We start from the raw sequence: 16,875 nt of genomic DNA on the forward strand, positions 1-16,875 counted from the left end.
AAATGTTAGCTATTATTATATACATATGTTTACAATCAAATAATTTTATTAATTTATTTTATTTTTATTTTATTTTTGGCTGTGTTGGATCTTCGTTTCTGTGCGAGGGCTTCCTCTAGTTGTGGCAAGCGGGGGCCACTCTTCATTGCGGTGCACGGGCCTCTCACTATCGCGGCCTCTCTTGTTGCGGAGCACAGGCTCCAGACGCGCAGGCTCAGTAGTTGTGGCTCACGGGCCTAGTTGCTCCGCGGCATGTGGGATCTTCCCAGACCAGGGCTCGAACCCGTGTCCCCTGCGTTAGCAGGCAGATTCTCAACCACTGAGCCACCAGGGAAGACCCTCAAATAATTTTAAATACTGTATACTTAAAAAGTCATTCAATCTCATTGTGGAACATTTCAGAGAAAACATTTTTAAGAACAGTTTGCATGTGTAATAGCTCTTCTGCAAACAATGATATTTCATTTTCTGAAAATCCTGGAATAATCTAGTAAAACAATTTATAAGACACTTTTAAGCTTTTAACATTGGGATAATATTTTTTATTGTAAATATCAAACCAGTTATAGAATATTTAGTAAAATATCTTTTCTGGCATCAAAGTCAATATCTTTTTTTTTTTTTTCCTGCTACCAAGAGTTACTGGGTTAAGAACTTTGATTTAATCTTCTAGTTGGTTTATTTATTTTATTTTTTCAATTTTTAAAATTGAAGTATAGTTGATTTACAATGTTGTGTTAGTTTCTGGTGTCCAGCAAAGTGGTTCAGTGATATATATATATATGAATATATATGAATATATATATGAATATATATGAATATGTATATATTCTTTTAAATATTCTTTTCCATTATGGTTTATTATAGGATATTGAATATAGTTCCCTGTGCTATACAGTAGGACCTTGTTGTTTATCTATTTTATATAGTTTGTATATGCTAATCCCAAACTCCTAATTTATCCCTGCTCTACCCCCTTCCCCCTTTGGTAAACATGTTTGTTTTCTGTGTCTGTGAGTCTGTTTCTGTTTTGTAAATAAGTTCATTTGTATCATATTTTAGATTCCACATATAAGTGCTATCATATGGTATTTGTCTTTCTCCGTCCAACCAGTCAATTCATTTAAATGGTCATATGATTCTTCCTTCCTTCATTTCATTGGTTGTTTGACTGATTGGGTTTTTGTCTGTTTGTTGTTAGCTGCTCTGTTTTTTAAATTTTATGTAGGCATAGAATTATTTTACAGGGCTTGGTTCTAACCATCCATTCAGTGTGCTTCTTGCCAGGTTTTAGATACTGAGATAAATAAGATTAAAGTCCCTGTCACCAAGATACTCATAGTACCCCCATTTAAGCAACGTTTTATATTTCAGCATGAACGATGGTTTAAGTATTCTAGTGGAAGGGTTAAGAGCTTTGCCATTTATTAGTACTAAATCTTGCTAATCCTGTTTTTCCCTCTGTAAAATAAGAATTATAATAGTACTTACCTCATAGGATGCTCTCAGGCAGCGTTTTCCAAACTTGGCTGATTATAAGAATCACATGAAGCACTTTAAAAAAATATAGATCCCTGCACACCTTCCCTGAACCCTCTGATTCAGAGGTGATCGGAGGTGGGGCTTGGGAATCTTTATTTTTAATAAGTACTGTAGGTGATTTTTATAATCAGTTTTGGAAATATTGTAAGGCAGTGTTTCTCAAAGTGATTTCTTGGATTCCACTCTAACCAACTAAATCAGAAACTCTGAGCCTAGCAATTTTATTTTAAAAAAATCTTCCAAGTGATTTGGATACTCACTAAATTTGGAGAACTGCGATGTCTTAGATAATTTGTTTGTTTTAAATTAGATAAGCTTAATTAGTACCTATCCAAATTAACTCTAATGATTATTAATAACATAGAGAAGGATCAAGTCAGCATCTTACCTTCCAAACTATGAGTGAATTGGTATTCTAGTTTCTAGGCATCTGTGCAATTCTTGTCAGTGTTTCTTTACATGCAAACTTGGAAAAACTGGCTAAAATAGCTTCACAGCATAGGTTCTAGATTTTTTTTAAAATAAATTTATTTATTTATTTATTTTTGGCTGCTTTGGGTCTTTTTTGCTGTGCGTGGGCTTTCTCTAGTTGCGGCGAGTGGGGACTACTCTTTCATTGTGGTGCGCAGGCTTCTCATTGCTGTGGCTTCTCTTGTTGCGGAGCACGGGCTGTAGGCATGCGGGCTTCAGTAGTTGTGGCACACGGGCTCAGTAGTTGTGGCTCACGGGCTCAGTAGTTGTGGCACACGGGATTAGTTGCTCTGTGGCATGTGGGATCTTCCCGGACCAGGGCTTGAACCCGTGTCCCCTGCATTGGCAGGCGGATTCTTAACCACTGCACCACCAGGGAAGCCCCTAGATTCTAGATTTTGATAAGAGAATTCCTTATAGACAAGGCTTATGACAGATGACATGCAGCCTTATTGATCCTTTGCTGGTTAATTGAACACATAGTTACTGGGCACCAAGATGTGCATAAAAACATTTGAACTAGTTCCTTCCATCAAAAAATATACAATCAAGTTGATGAGGCAAGAAACATGCCTGTGATGTTTGACCTTAGCAACTTATTTAACTTTTCCTGTTTTTCTTACCCTATAACATATTCAAATAATCAAATTCTGTTGATTCTACCTCTGTAACATTTCCTGCCCTTAAGGTTTTTCCTTCCTTTCATAACTGGTTTGATGTTTATAATAAAAAGATATCATCCAGATGTCTTCACACTGCACTCAGAGCGATCTTCCTAAAAGGTAAATCTTATCACATTACTTCCCTTTTTAAAACTCTCAAAGCCTTCTTATTATGATAAAGTATAAACTGTGTTACTTTTCCTTAAGGGTCTGTATAACCTCAATACTTTTGGTCACAATCTCTTGTCAGGCTGGGGGCTTGGCCTCACGTGTGCTTGCGGGCAAGTTAAATAGGTAGTATCCAAAGGTTATGATGATGAAATCGCAGGGCATCTATAGCAAGGGAGGTCCAATTTGGAGGATGGAATATGACAAAGAGAATTTAGAAACCAAGGAAAGTTTGAATAGGTATTGCTGGATATCTATTCTGATCATAAGTGATCAGTACATTTTTGACATAATCCTTACCTCTGCCAGAGGGGTGGTGATAGGAAGCAGGAATAACTTGATCCCTTTTGGTGGACAATACTGGCAGGAGATCATGAGAGATGTAAACCAAGGAGGCTGGGTTCAGGGAAAGATGCTGGTATCTGGACACCTGGGTTTACATGCAAAGAAACTGAGGCCTAAACCAGAAGGAAACCTGCTTAGTGGAGAAGCAAGCTGTATGGATGGAGCTCATCCATTTATACAACGTACAGAGCACAGAATGACTCCAGACCACAGTGGGTGTTGGATTGCAGCATTTACTTATTCTACTTTGGTCAGGATTAGGGCAAGCCATCAGACCCTGTAGGACAAGGTCTCCTCCTGGGAGAACATGGGAAACCTAGGGAGTGACTTGTAAAACAGGATCTAATTAAATCCTCAAATAATACAGATAATGTCTTACAGCAAGGACAGATTGCTTAGACTACATTACAGGGGTGAGGATTTCATTGTGAAAGCTGAACAAGAATGTAGGAATCTTGAAAAATGGATAGGATTTTAATTATATAACATATTATATAATATATATTACAGCTAAAATATATTAACTGGTTATTATGTGCAGAACGCTAATGAAACATGATCTTTCTTAATTTTCACAACGGCACCTATTTTACTGGTGAGGAAACTGAGGGCCAAGGATGCTAAATAATTTGTTAAAGAGCACAGACCTCTTGAGTAGAGGGCTAGGATTCAGACTATTATTAGAGCGATAACAGAACTGGCTTTGGTTAATGTAGCAAATTGCACTTTTTCATGAATCAGACACAATCCCACAGTGGAGAAAAGAATGAAGGGAAAACAAAATGGCAGTTTTCAATCCCTTTCTATTACAGGGAATGACTTTGAGCTGCACACTAGGGGCTGGAGGTTATCCTGGTTGGATGCCTGTTCTCTTCATCATTCCTAGGAATTGAGAGGATGTCCAGAATGGTTATTAAAGGACTATGTATTAACTCTTTGGAAAACGGCATGTGGAAAATTGCTTTTCTGGGTTCTTTGAAAACCAGGAATGAAAAAAAATCTGTCACCCAAAATTAAATAACATTTTCTTGCTTTGCACTTGAAGTGCTTTTCTACCACCAATGTTAGTATGTCTAGCCTACACATTACGAAATAATTAACTTGCTTAATATCTTCAGTATATCATATAATTTAATCATAAGAACCATTTTAAAGTTTAGGGGAGAGTGAAGATTTATTTCTAACTCAAGCACAGATATTTCTTTTTTTCCAGAATCCTGTAACCTTTTTGGCACTCTATAATTGTACTGAATTCTTAAAAATTATATTCATCTGTATGGTAAAAAATGAAAATATTCTAGGGTAGAACAGAATATTTAAGCAAAATCTGAAAATAGTAGGTTGATTTTTTTATTGTAGGTTGATTTTTCTCTTCTGGCCCCCCATATTCTCCTTCTGTGACGATCATGCTGGGAATTATCTTTAGTAGTTGTAATTAGATGCTTGAAAATACACAGCTTACCTAAATGCATTAAATAAAGTTCTTAGAGACTCAGCATTATTGTTAAAATAACCCATAATTTTTGTGTTCCCAGGGGTTTGGAATATAAAAGTTAGTTTTCTGAACAGCTCATTTTCTAGAAGAAGAAATCTAGTAAGTAGTCTGTGCTAAAAATAAAACTTAAGATTACACTGAGAATCACAGAGAAATGGAGGCTTACTGATTTTGAAAGAGACTTATGATTTCCTTGACTAGTCTTTCTGCAAAATGGAAATAGGTTCATAATTTTATTTCTGACAAAATTCAATATACAATCTTTGGAAAAATTCAGATCACACAAAAAACTAGAGATAAAAATAATCTGGTTACAGATGCCACCACTGTTACAGTTTGGTGAATGTGTGACTGGTTTGCCCATTCTGCCCTCTGCGTTTTTCCTTTCTTCATGCCTAGAACACAGGCCGAGGTCATGGGGTGCCCAGGCATCTTTATCCTGAGGTGACAAGGATGAGGACAATAGCCTGCTGAGTAATGCTGGTGGCATGAAAAGAGAAACAGCCTGGGTCTTTAATGACACCACTGAGCTGTCGTCAGTCCTGAACTGCTATCCCCAGAGTTCTTTTTGGCAAGCTAGAATTTATTTAAGCAGCTGTAAGTTGGGGCTTCTGCTATGGGCAGATGAAGTCATTCCTAAATGATACCAAATCATGTTAATATTTTCCAAAAGATTAGTTAATTGTCCCCAAGCAATTTATTGGGAATTTAAAATACATATTTATCCTCCTTTAATTTTAAATATGTGTGTATCACACGCTAATTCCTAATTTTACTTCCCCTCTAGTTTTAAATACATATGTATCGTGTATTAATTCCTATATGCACTTGTATCTGGTCCAGGTGCATCATTCTTTTCTCTTCATCTGTCCTTTAGTCCTACCACACTACCACACTGTTTCAGTTGCTGACACTGACACTTCTTCCCACTTCATTCTCCTACCCCATGCTTTGGTTGGATTTTTATGTTTTATTGCCAAATGACTACTTTTACTTCATGCAGCCTTTCTTTCAAGAATTACGACTCTGCAGTCTCTTTTGGAACCACAGTTACTACAGTTGTTTGGTTTGCAGTCTATGCTCAACACTTCACATCTGTCCTCCCCTATGACTTATCCATTTGCATGTTATTTTGGATGATATTTTGTGGGGAGATGGTTCAGCAGTATTATTTTTTAAAGAAGATTTTTCAGGAAGGGTATAGGGTGCATTAAATAAAGTCCAGATCAGTTTGGGGCCCCAAATTGATCTGGACTCTTTCTCTTGCTGTGCTTTTTGCTGTGACCTAGGGTAGAACCCTGTTCTGGATTATGCTGACCTATAGGACACCCCTCATAGCTCACATTCTCCAGGCCTCCCCATTCCTGTGAGCAGCAGTTAGGAACTCTATGCATTTTACTCTAAAATCCAGCACTTAATTTTTATGTTTCTAATAATGGCCTTGTTCTCCCAGGAACCAATATTCAAAATTTTGGACTTCTAATTTTCCTTTTCCCCTCCTTCTAATCTGTTAGAAGCCCCATGATTTATCACTGTCATGCTTCTCACAGGCAACACAAAATTTTTTTTGGTTTATAAATATTTAATAAAATTGTAAGTTCTTTGGTCTTCTATCCCATGAGCATCCATCCAGCTGTCTGTCAACTGTTAAGATGCATGACTGCTGTCATAAATGCCCTTGAAATCTTCAGGATAACAGAACATCTGCCTTTGCTTAAAACTCCTGGGTCATTGCCTTGTAGCCAACACCTCTCTTCACAACTTTATATAAAATGTCTCCAGAATTTGCACCTCAAGCAAGCCATCCATGGATAAAAACGTATACCTGGGATCTCTTCAACTTCCAGCTAATTCTGCTTAGCGCCTGCTTGCCCATGGATACAGAGTTAAGTTTGGGCTTTAGGACCCCAGCAGCAGTTCTCATCCCTTTGTTACACAACTGTCCACCAGAAGCCATCAAAAGCCACATTGCTTTCATGCCTGGCACCATTCCAAGAGCCGACTTGTACCCTCAAAAGCTCTCACAGGCAAATTTTTACTTCTTTTTCCACTGTCATGGCCCTATTTCTGACCTTTACAGTCTTCTCTACTGTATTCTTAGTTTCTTCATCTATACGTCTTTTGATTCTCTCTATACCTGTTGGATCAATTTTTCTAGGAGGTATCTCTCTTTTGCTCAAAAGCCTTGTGTTTTATATTTTCCTTTTGCCCCTCCAAATCTATTCCATTCCTTTCTCTGTGCTGTTCTGTGCCCTGGGAAGAAGGCCTATATGGACAGTATCAATGGTCTCCTTTGCCTTCTGGCTTACAACTGAGTTTAGCCAACAGGGGGCACTTGCAGGGGGCTGGAAGGAGCAAGCAGAGAGTTAGTTTGGGTACTTATTCCCCTGGTTCTCCTTGCTCAGCTGTAGGTTGCCTGTCCTCTTCCACAAAAGGTCTTGCCTCATGTCAGGAGATGCGCTCTTACAATTTGTAGCTTCTCTCTGCAGGTTCCAATAAAATCTCCTTCTACTTCCACTTTTAGGACTGGTGGTGGCAACCCTTCCCACTGTTGCTGGCAGGATGTGGTCCACCATCTCTTACTGGTGCCCCTTACACAGCCCACACCTTTTGTAAATCGTGTCTTCATCAAACTCCACCCACTGATCCTATTTGAATGTGCTATTTGCTTCAGACACTGACAGGTACAAACCTTAAAAGCCTTTCCATTACCTATTAAAATAAGTATAGCACCTCCACTCCACGCTGAGCATAAACTTTCAGGCTGCTCTTGTACTTTATTTTTACATTGACCCGTTGCTCCAGTAAAACTGGGTTAGTGGTAGCTCCTTGAGAAGACCTAAAAAAGTACACCGTGTTTACTTTGCTTGGGATACCCTATTTCTCTAATGTCATCTGTCAAAGACTTGTTACTTTTTTTCCACAGTTTATCTCAAATGTTACCTCTTCCTTGACACCCTGGTTCACAACTGTATATTCCCCTGTCTTCCAATGCTTATGATGCTTGCGTTTTCCCTTGTCTTATAACTATCAATGTACGTGCTGTCCCTTTTATTTTATAAGCTCTCCGGGGCCAGTGGCTGACTGTTATAGACCTGCGGTATTTTCTGCATGTTCGGTGTTCAATAAAAATATAGTGGAGCTGGGTAAATTGTACTCATGATTTAAATTTAAAGATTCAGATTATTTTAAGGTGGGGTTAATGGTTAAAATCAGATAGAACATTTTAAAATTCAGGTATTATATTATGGTAACAGGGGAAAACACAACTTTGTTTTACATGGAGGTAGATAATAAAGTCAGGAATATCTTCTTTATCTTTCATTTAAAAAAAGGTGCAAACTTCTGAGTTCTTGGGTCCTGAATTGCTGTTTCAGGCTTGATCTGAATCCTCCCAAATGTCGTATAAATTTCACCACCACTTTTTGACTGATTGATATAAAAATTAATGATCCACTTCAGAGAAAGTTAATTTTGTGATATTCTGTGGCTGATTATCTCTAATCCAGTAGTTTTATAGAATGATAAACTTTACTATTTTTTTCTGATTATACAAAATGCAAATAACAAAAATCATTATATATTTCAGATGAATTCCTATCTCTAAGATTCTTCATTTTTCTACAAGAATTTTGCAAATTCAGAACACAAGATACATTGCTGTGCACTTGAAGAAAACCAGATCCCAAAGGTGAGATTGCATTTCCACTCCCTAAAACAAAACCGATCAACAAAACAGAAAACCAGTCGGAAAAGATTCTTTAAACATTTTTCCTTTGAAAATAGTGATATAAGTTTAGTACTTGCTTTCTTTTATTCCTTTTATCTCCCTGAAGGATGTCGCTGAGACATCTGTGCTCTGATTCACTTGAGTCTTTGGGAGTGAGGCAAATGGTTAACTCTGGTAGACAAAGAAGAAATAGTTTACATTAACTTCAAACATTCAGTGCCACAAACATTACTTGGCTGTTTGAAACCTTGCAATTTTTTTCTTCATTTCAGTTAAGTAACGGTACCAATGTCTGCCTGCCTCTGCTGGAATCTTTTTCGTGAGAGTTCTTCTGTGTTTGTGTTAGAAGTTTTGTGTTTGCTTAACTTGAGAAGTAATTCCCAAATAAGGTTTAATATATGATATATTTGATAAACAAAATAAAGCAGTAGAACTTTCTACCTTAATTGAATCAAAATGGTTCGGTTATATTTTAAATGCTTAGTTCTTTAACAAAATTTGACAATTCGAGTTTTCACAGTGTTTGTTTGAATATCAAATTACCATTATGAGATGTGACTTAGTTGTATAAGAATAGGGAGCTTTAATTTTTGTTATACTGTGAGTTTTTTTGTTTAGGACATGCAAATTAATTATTTTCCCTCACAACTTTTAAAAAAAATTTTTATTTTATTTATTTTTTTATATATCAGGTTCTTATTAGTTATCCATTTAATGCATATTAGTGTATATTTGTCTATATATGTGTATATATTTATTATGAGGAATTGGCATACATAATTATGAAGGCTGAAAAATCCCACAATATGTTGTTTGCAAGCTGGATGGAGGAAAGCTGGTGATACAATCCTAGTCTGAGTCTAAAGGCCAGAGAACCAAGGTAGCTGATGGTGTAAGCTCCAGTCCAAGGGCAGAGAAAGACTAACGTCCTAGCTCTGATGGGCAGGAAGCAAAAAGGAGCAAATTCCTCCTTCCTTCACCTTTTTGTCCTATATTGTTCTTTTTTTTAAAAAATTATTTATTTAATTTATTTTTTTTTGGCTACGTTGGGTCTTCGTTGCTGCGCTCGGGCTTTCTCTAGTTGCGGCGAGCAGGGGCTACTCTTCATGGCGGTGCGCTGGCTTCTCATTGAGGTGGCTTCTCGTTGCGGAGCACGGGCTCTAGGCACGCGGGCTTCAGTAGTTGTGGCTTGTGGGCTCAGCAGCCGTGGCTCGTGGGCTCCAGAATGCAGGCTCAGTAGTTGTGGCACACGGGCCTAGTCGCTCCGCGGCACGCGGGATCCTCCCGGACAAGGGCTCGAACCCTTGTGCCCCGCACTGGCAGGCGGATTCCCAACCACTGAGCCATCAGGGAAGCCCTATATTGTTCTTTTTGAAGGCTGTGAAAGATTGGATGAGTCCCATTCACATTGGGGAGGGCAATCTATCTTACTGAGTCCACTGATTCAAAATGATAATCTCATCTGGAAACACGCCCACAGACTCACCCCCAAATGTTTAATCTGGGTGCTCCTTGGCCTAGTCAAGTTGACACATAAATTTAACCATCACACAAGGATTAGCAGATTGTTTCTGTAAAGGGCCAGATAGTAAATATTTTAGACTTCGTGTGCCACACATAGTCTCCCCCACCCTTCTTCTTTTTAACTATTTAAAAAGGTGAAAACAATTCTTTGCTCCCAGGCTGTACAAAATAGACTGCAAGGCCAGATTTGGCCCATGGATCGTAGTTTGTCAACCCTTCTAGCCCACAGGTAAGTGAAGTAGCTAATATAACCCCCAGTTTACAGATAACTGGAATCTCAGAAAGGTTTAATAACCTGCCTGAGGTCCAGTGTACTACCTTGGATTTTTAAAAGTTCTTGTAAGATTCTAAACACTTTAACCTTTAACACTGTACTAGTTCCTTCTAAGACCTTATCTTTTATGTGGACAACTTTATTTTATTATCACAAATGAGGAATGATATTAAATAACAATGTAACTTGTTGACCAATTACTGTTAGAAAGACTATCTAACTATTAATTCCACCAAAACTGAAATCATTGCATTTGACCAACATTTTCCAATATAGTACTAATTAATTTAACAAATATTTATTAAACATCTACCATGTACAAAGCACTGTGCTAGGATCTGGAGATATGGTGACAAAGATTCTTTCTTTGACCAAATTCTAAGCAGGCTCTTCTGAGCTCTTTTTCAACTAGGCCTTGACTTTGAACTTCTGTGTTGGTCTCTGTATTATCACATTTTAGCAAAAACACTGCTAAATCAGTTTAACCAGAATACACCATCTTCAACATCTGATTGTTCTCAATACCCGATTGGGTCCCTCATACTCCATCATCCTCCAGGTGATGTCTGATCACTCTGGTCTGCCTTCAGCAAGAATCCTGTTAGATCAGTTTAGCCAGAATCCTCCTTACCCCTGATATTTCCTTTTAGTAATTTTTCATTTACTGACTCTCTTGCCCCCATGCACCCCACTCCTTTGCTATAAATTCCCACTTTTTCCTTGTCGTATTCAGAGTTGTGTTCAATCTCTCTCCTCCCCTACGATACCCCATTGCTGTGGTCCCTAGCCCTATCATGATAGTTCTCCTGAATAAATTCTACCTTACTGTTCTTTAATGAGTGTCATGAATAATTTTATCTTTAAAATGCCAGGGTATAAGACAAATTTTTCTTGTACTCACAGAAATTACTATCCAGAAACAAACTTTAAACAAATAATTGAAAAATGAAAGGAATGGCAAAGAAGTCAGGTTGCTGTAAAGTTACTCATAAATGGCTTTTATCAATCAGTCAACACTTAGTTGGGGTGGGGAAGAGAGCTGTAGTATATGGAGTTGAGAAGGAGCTGGATCAAGGGAGATAGAGTTTGGCCATGTGATTTGCTGAAGGTTACCTTACCACTACCTATACTATACAAAAGGTCTCAGATGTTTTTTAAAAATTAATTAATTAATTAATTAATTTTGGCTGCGTTGGGTCTTTGTTGCTGAGTGGGGGCTTTCTCTAGTTGCGGTGAGCAGGGGCTACTCTTCGTTGTGGTGCGTGGGCTTCTCATTGCTGTGGCTTCTCTTGCTGCTGAGCACTGGCTCTAGGCACGCAGGCTTCAGTAGTTGTGGCTTGTGGGCTCTAGAGCGCAGGCTCAGTAGTTTTGGCGCACGGGCTTAGTTGCTCCGCGGCATGTGGGATCTTCCCGGACCAGGGCTCGAACGCGTGTCCCCCGCATTGGCAGGCGGATTCTTAACCACTGTGCCACCAGGAAAGCTCTCAGCTGTTTTAATTAAACAAAGCTCTTTTAATAAAAGGTGAAGTTGGAAAGGGTAGTTTTAAAAGTATGGTTTATCAATTCCATTTTTGTATAAAACACATGGGAGAAACCTAGCCAAGGAACACACAACTGTTGCCACATGAAAAGGTACTTTGTTTTAAAAAGATTTTTTGGATGTGGACCATTTTTAAAATCTTTATTGAATTTGTTATAATATTGCTTCTGTTTTATGTCTTTTTTTTTTTGGCCACAAGGCGTGTGGGATCTTAGCTCCCCCAACAGGGATGGAACCTGCACCCCCCTGCCTTGGAAGGCAAGGTCTTAACCACTGGACCACCAGGGAAGTCCCCAAAAGCTACTTTTATCAAACGTCGAGTCTAAGAACCTACAAATGCTTCTTTTAGCAAGTCTGAAAGCAACTGTCTATGCTTTTCCACTTAACTGTATTTAAAAATTCCACATAGCCCCATTATTTTTCTTCTGACCCAGTTACAGTACAATGACGGGGCAGGAAGAATGTCAGTTAAAATAACTCTGTAAGCAGTTCTCTGCTGTCCCTTAATCGGAGAGTTGCGGATGTGAGGGATCACACCATCGCCAGCTATGGTAGCCTTGCTAAGCGAGTCCAACCTCTCGTCACCGCGGACCGCACGCTGCACGTGGCGCGGAGTGATCCGCGTAACTTTGAGATCGTCGGAAGCGCCCCCTGCTGGCTCCAGCTCCTGGAGAAGTGCGGCCCGGGCACTGCGGCAGTGGCACCCGCTCTTCCGTGTGGCTCGTGGTGCGAGCCTTCAAATGTCTGTGGATGCAGCCCACGGGAAACTGTAGCCCAGCTCTCTGTAAGCAGACGCTGCCTTAGCCGTGGCCTTTCCGCTTTCCTGCCCAGCTTCGTCGCCGCCGCTCCCGTCCTCGGTCCCAACGCCACCGCCCCGCCCCACACCCCGCCCTGCCGCCGCTGCACCGACCGCGGCCGCCACCGGGGCCCCTGGAAAGGGTGATTTAGGTATAAGAGTTGTACCCTTTAGCTCAGGGATTCTCTAATTCGGTGTGAGGTTTATTAATACGCAGAGCGTATTAAATATGCCAGTTCCAAGGCCTCCTTGTAGAGATGCTGGTAGGGTCTGGGGGAAAGCATTGCTGTTACACACTCCAGATGATTCTGAGGTGGGCAGTCCGTGAGCCACACTCTTGACGAACACTGCTTAAGACAGAGGCAAAGGTGTTAGATTGGGCTTTCTTCACTCGGCCTCCCAGGAAGGAATGCAACAGCTCTCTCCAAGACCCTGTTTTGAAAAGGAAGTGGAACCCACCTCAGACCTTTGTTAAGGAATTTTGGTCTTATTCGTCTCCAGTTTTTATGCACCCCAGCCCTCCTCCTTCCTATCCTTAGTTTCTAAGGTATGCTTGGATTTTCTTGTCATTACTTTCTTGCCTTGACTTGTGTTGTTTTTTCTTTTCTAGTCATGATTTTTGTTGAATGCTGGCTACCCTAGAATACCACCCAAACAACTCATTGAGAAGACAAAGCCGCATTTATTCTTACCACAGTAAGGAGGAACACTGAATTGACAGTGTCTTAGCATCTTAGAGGGAGGAGGACAAAGTTGGGGTATTTCTGAGAGTCTTGGAGTCCTGTTTAAGCCTGGACTTCCAATGCAGGGGCTTGATTAGAATTGGGTAAGATTCATAGTCTAATAATTTAAAGTTTGTGGATTTTGAGGTGATGGGTCCAAAGTCTGGGGGTGTAAACTGTCATTTCTGTTTTTTATTGAAGAGTTTATGAATCTTTTGTAAAATTCTGGGAATGAACAAAAACGTTATTTTTATCTTCCTGGGCAAGAGTTTCCTGGAATAGTAAAGTTGTATTGATGAGGACAGTGGAATAATAAAGTCGTGTGGACATAGACAGTAAGCTGTGTGGGTGAAGATGGTTTCAGCTCTCACTGTATTAAAATAAAAATAATTCGAATTCTACATTCATTTCTTTATTGGTTTAATTTTATTGGCACAATTTAAAGCATACATTTTTTTCCCAGAGAAGTCTCAAGTTTGTTATATTCCCTGGGTTCTTTCATGCTTGAGAATGTTTGTTGCTATTTAAATGTGAAAAACATTTTGGTGGAATGTAATGTTCTTAGGGCAAATTTTCTTTTTCTCAGAAATATAAAAAAAGTTTTCTAGTATTTTCCAATGTACACTTCCATATAGACATTAGAGAGAAATAATTTTTTAATAATAAGATTACATCTATTTTTATATTAAACATTTTACATTTAAGTTGACATTAAATTCACATAATTTTAAAGGAAGAAAAAGAAACGGGTGAAATTGAAAGAATTGCTAAATTTAAGTGACTGTTTATCCATGAAAAGAGATATTACTTTGTAAAGTATCCTTTTAAGGTTAACAACAAAAGGTTATGAAAAAAGTGAAGTCTTTGGAGCCATTTTTTTCATGATGTATTTTTTTAATATTATCTATTATTTTGCTATTATGATAAATGAAAATAGTTTGTGCTTTTATGTTTACTCCCATCCCTTCTTCCTCCTGCTTATTTTTTAGGTAAGTAAGTTGTCATTTTCATGTTTTCAAGTTTATGACATTTCAGTGCTGTTCTGTAACCACAAGTCTTGCTATCACTTGTTTCACCACAGCTTCTCTATTTAAGAAAATCTTTATGTTGATTCATCTCTTGATTGGATTTCACTGTCAAGTAGATTTTTCTGTCCGAAAAAGGCTTATAGATATGTGTTCCTGAGATCTTGCATATGTGAAGATATTTATTACTTTTACGTTTGAAGTACAATTTGGTAGTGTATGAACTTCTTGGGTTACCTTCGTCAAGATTCTGTAGACACTGGGTTTCTTTCCTTCAGAAACTTGCTCTATTATTTTTTAGCACTGAATATTGTGGAGCTGTCTGAGGTTAGCTTGATTTTTTTTCCTTGTAGGTGACTTGTATTAGCCAGGGATCTCCAGAGAAACAACCAATAGGAGATATATATATATATATATATATCATGCTTATGGAGGCTGAGAGGTCCCAAGGTCTGCAGTTGGCAAACTGGCAACCCAAGAGAGCGGGTAGTGTAGTTTCAGTCTGAGTCCAAAAGCCTGAAAACCAGGAGAGCCAGTTGGTGCAAGTTCTAGTCTGAGGGTGAAAGATTGATGTCCCAGCTCAATCAGTTAGGCAGGTAAGGTTCCCTTTTACTCAGTTTTTTGTCTGTTCAAGTCTTCAGTTGATTAGATGAGGCCCAGCGACGTTAGAGAGGACAGTCTGCTTTACTCAGTCTACCAATTCAAATGTTAATCTCACCCAGAAATACTCTCACAGCCACACCCAGAATAATATTTGACCAAATGTCTGGGTACCTTGTAGCCCAGTCAGTATGACATATAAAATTAACTATCACACATGTTTTCTCCTTGAGTGGCTGAAGTATTATTTCTTTGTCCTTGAAATTCAATAACTTAACTAGGTTATATATATATTTAAATTTATTTTTTATTGAAGTATAGTTGATTTACAATGTTGTGTTACTTTCTGGTGTACAACAAAATGACATATGTGTATATATATGTATATATTCTTTTTCATATTCTTTTCCATTGTGGTTTGTTACAGGATATTGAATATAGTTCCCTGTGCTATACAGTAGGACCTTGTTGTTTATCCCTTCTCTATATAATAGTTTGCATCTGCTAATCCCAAACTCCCAGTCTATCCCTCCCCCAACCCCCTTCCCCCTTGGCAGCCACAAGTCTGTTCTTTATGTCTGTGAGTCTTTAATTAGGCTATCTTAACTATTCTATGTCCATTTTCACTTAAACAATTTCATTACTAGTCCTCAGAAGCTGTTACTACTTCTGCTTCCCCCATCCCCACATTATGATAGTCATCAAAAAGAAAAAATATATACGAAACTCTTTTCCCACCATGAAACAGATATTAATATCTGTTGAAATAAGAGATATGCAGAATGTGATCAGCATTTCATAATTCTGTCATTTATTTAACACATTGTGTCTGCTATGCATCTAGATTCTTTTCAGGTCTTTCTGAATTCAGCAGTTAAAGTCCCTGCTCTCCACGATCCAGGGTTAGTTGGTCACATTTCCACATCATGACTATTAGGTATGTGTAGTATCCATCTGTCTTATTCATGGGTGCCATTTTCTTTTCATATACGAGAGAAACTTCCATGTTATTTCCCAGCCCCCTAATGGAGGAGTCAGGATGGAGATCAGTGGACATCCTTACAGCTACCACAGGCATGTGACATAGGCTTCAGCAATTATATGTACCAGTGTGAGACTTTGAAATGAAAGAGGTGGAGTAGCCTCAAAACAGCAACCATTTAAATATTTCTCATGATGGAGAGGGCAGAATGGGGATGGTTTGTTTCAGCTCCATGATGTCCCTCAGCTGCGATGCCTAGACTGGCTGGGGACTGGAAGATTGAGAAGGGCTTCTTCACTCACATCTCTGGCACTTGTGCTTCTTCATGTGGCCTGTGTTCCACATTGCATTGCATCCTTCAGGGCCACTCCACAGGTCCTCTCTCTCTAGTTACTTAACTTCTTACATACCAGCTTAGGGTCCAAAGAGCATAAAGCGGAAGCTGCCAGACCTTCTTAAAACCTAGGCTAAAGAGTCCTGGGTCATCGTTTGCTCTATATTCTACAAGTCAAAATAGTTTTTCTTCTAATGAATTTAATTTGTAAATGGTTTGGAGTTTGAAAATGCAACTTAAAAGAATCATGAGGCCATGTGGTGATTCTCCTCCACTCTTGCTAAATTTTAGGCAATGAATAGAAGAGTAACATTATAGTAGTTTTCCAGAAAGTTTGTGCTTATTTTCCATTGTTGATGTTAGACTCTCTAAAATGTTCATAGTTTGGAAATTCTTACAGATGTAAGTGTAAATCTTTTTCTGAAACCAAGGTCATTTAAAAATCATTGTGAAAGGTACCTTAAGAAGAGGACAGTGTGGTGGTTAAGAGTGTAATTTTTGGAACTTGTTAAGTTCAAATCTAGCTCCATCTCTTACTGGCTGTGTGACCTGGAGCAAGTTACTTAGCTTCTCAGTGCCTCAAGTTCCTCAAATGCAAGATGGGGATCTTAAGAGTCTTTCTCTTATAGAGTTGTTGTGAAGGTTTAATGAATTTGTACATGTAA

General features: G+C 38.7%; 1 pseudogene; it reads right to left on the bottom strand.

Annotated features, from left to right (window-relative positions):
• Positions 1 to 12,133: 12,133 nt before the first annotated feature.
• On the bottom strand, positions 12,134 to 16,203 carry LOC103019958 (histone H2A.V-like; annotated as a pseudogene).
• Between the last annotated feature and the right edge of the window lie 672 nt (positions 16,204 to 16,875).

The sequence above is a fragment of the Balaenoptera acutorostrata genome, chromosome 1, assembly GCF_949987535.1.
Source record: "Balaenoptera acutorostrata chromosome 1, mBalAcu1.1, whole genome shotgun sequence".
Classification (NCBI taxonomy): domain Eukaryota; kingdom Metazoa; phylum Chordata; class Mammalia; order Artiodactyla; family Balaenopteridae; genus Balaenoptera; species Balaenoptera acutorostrata.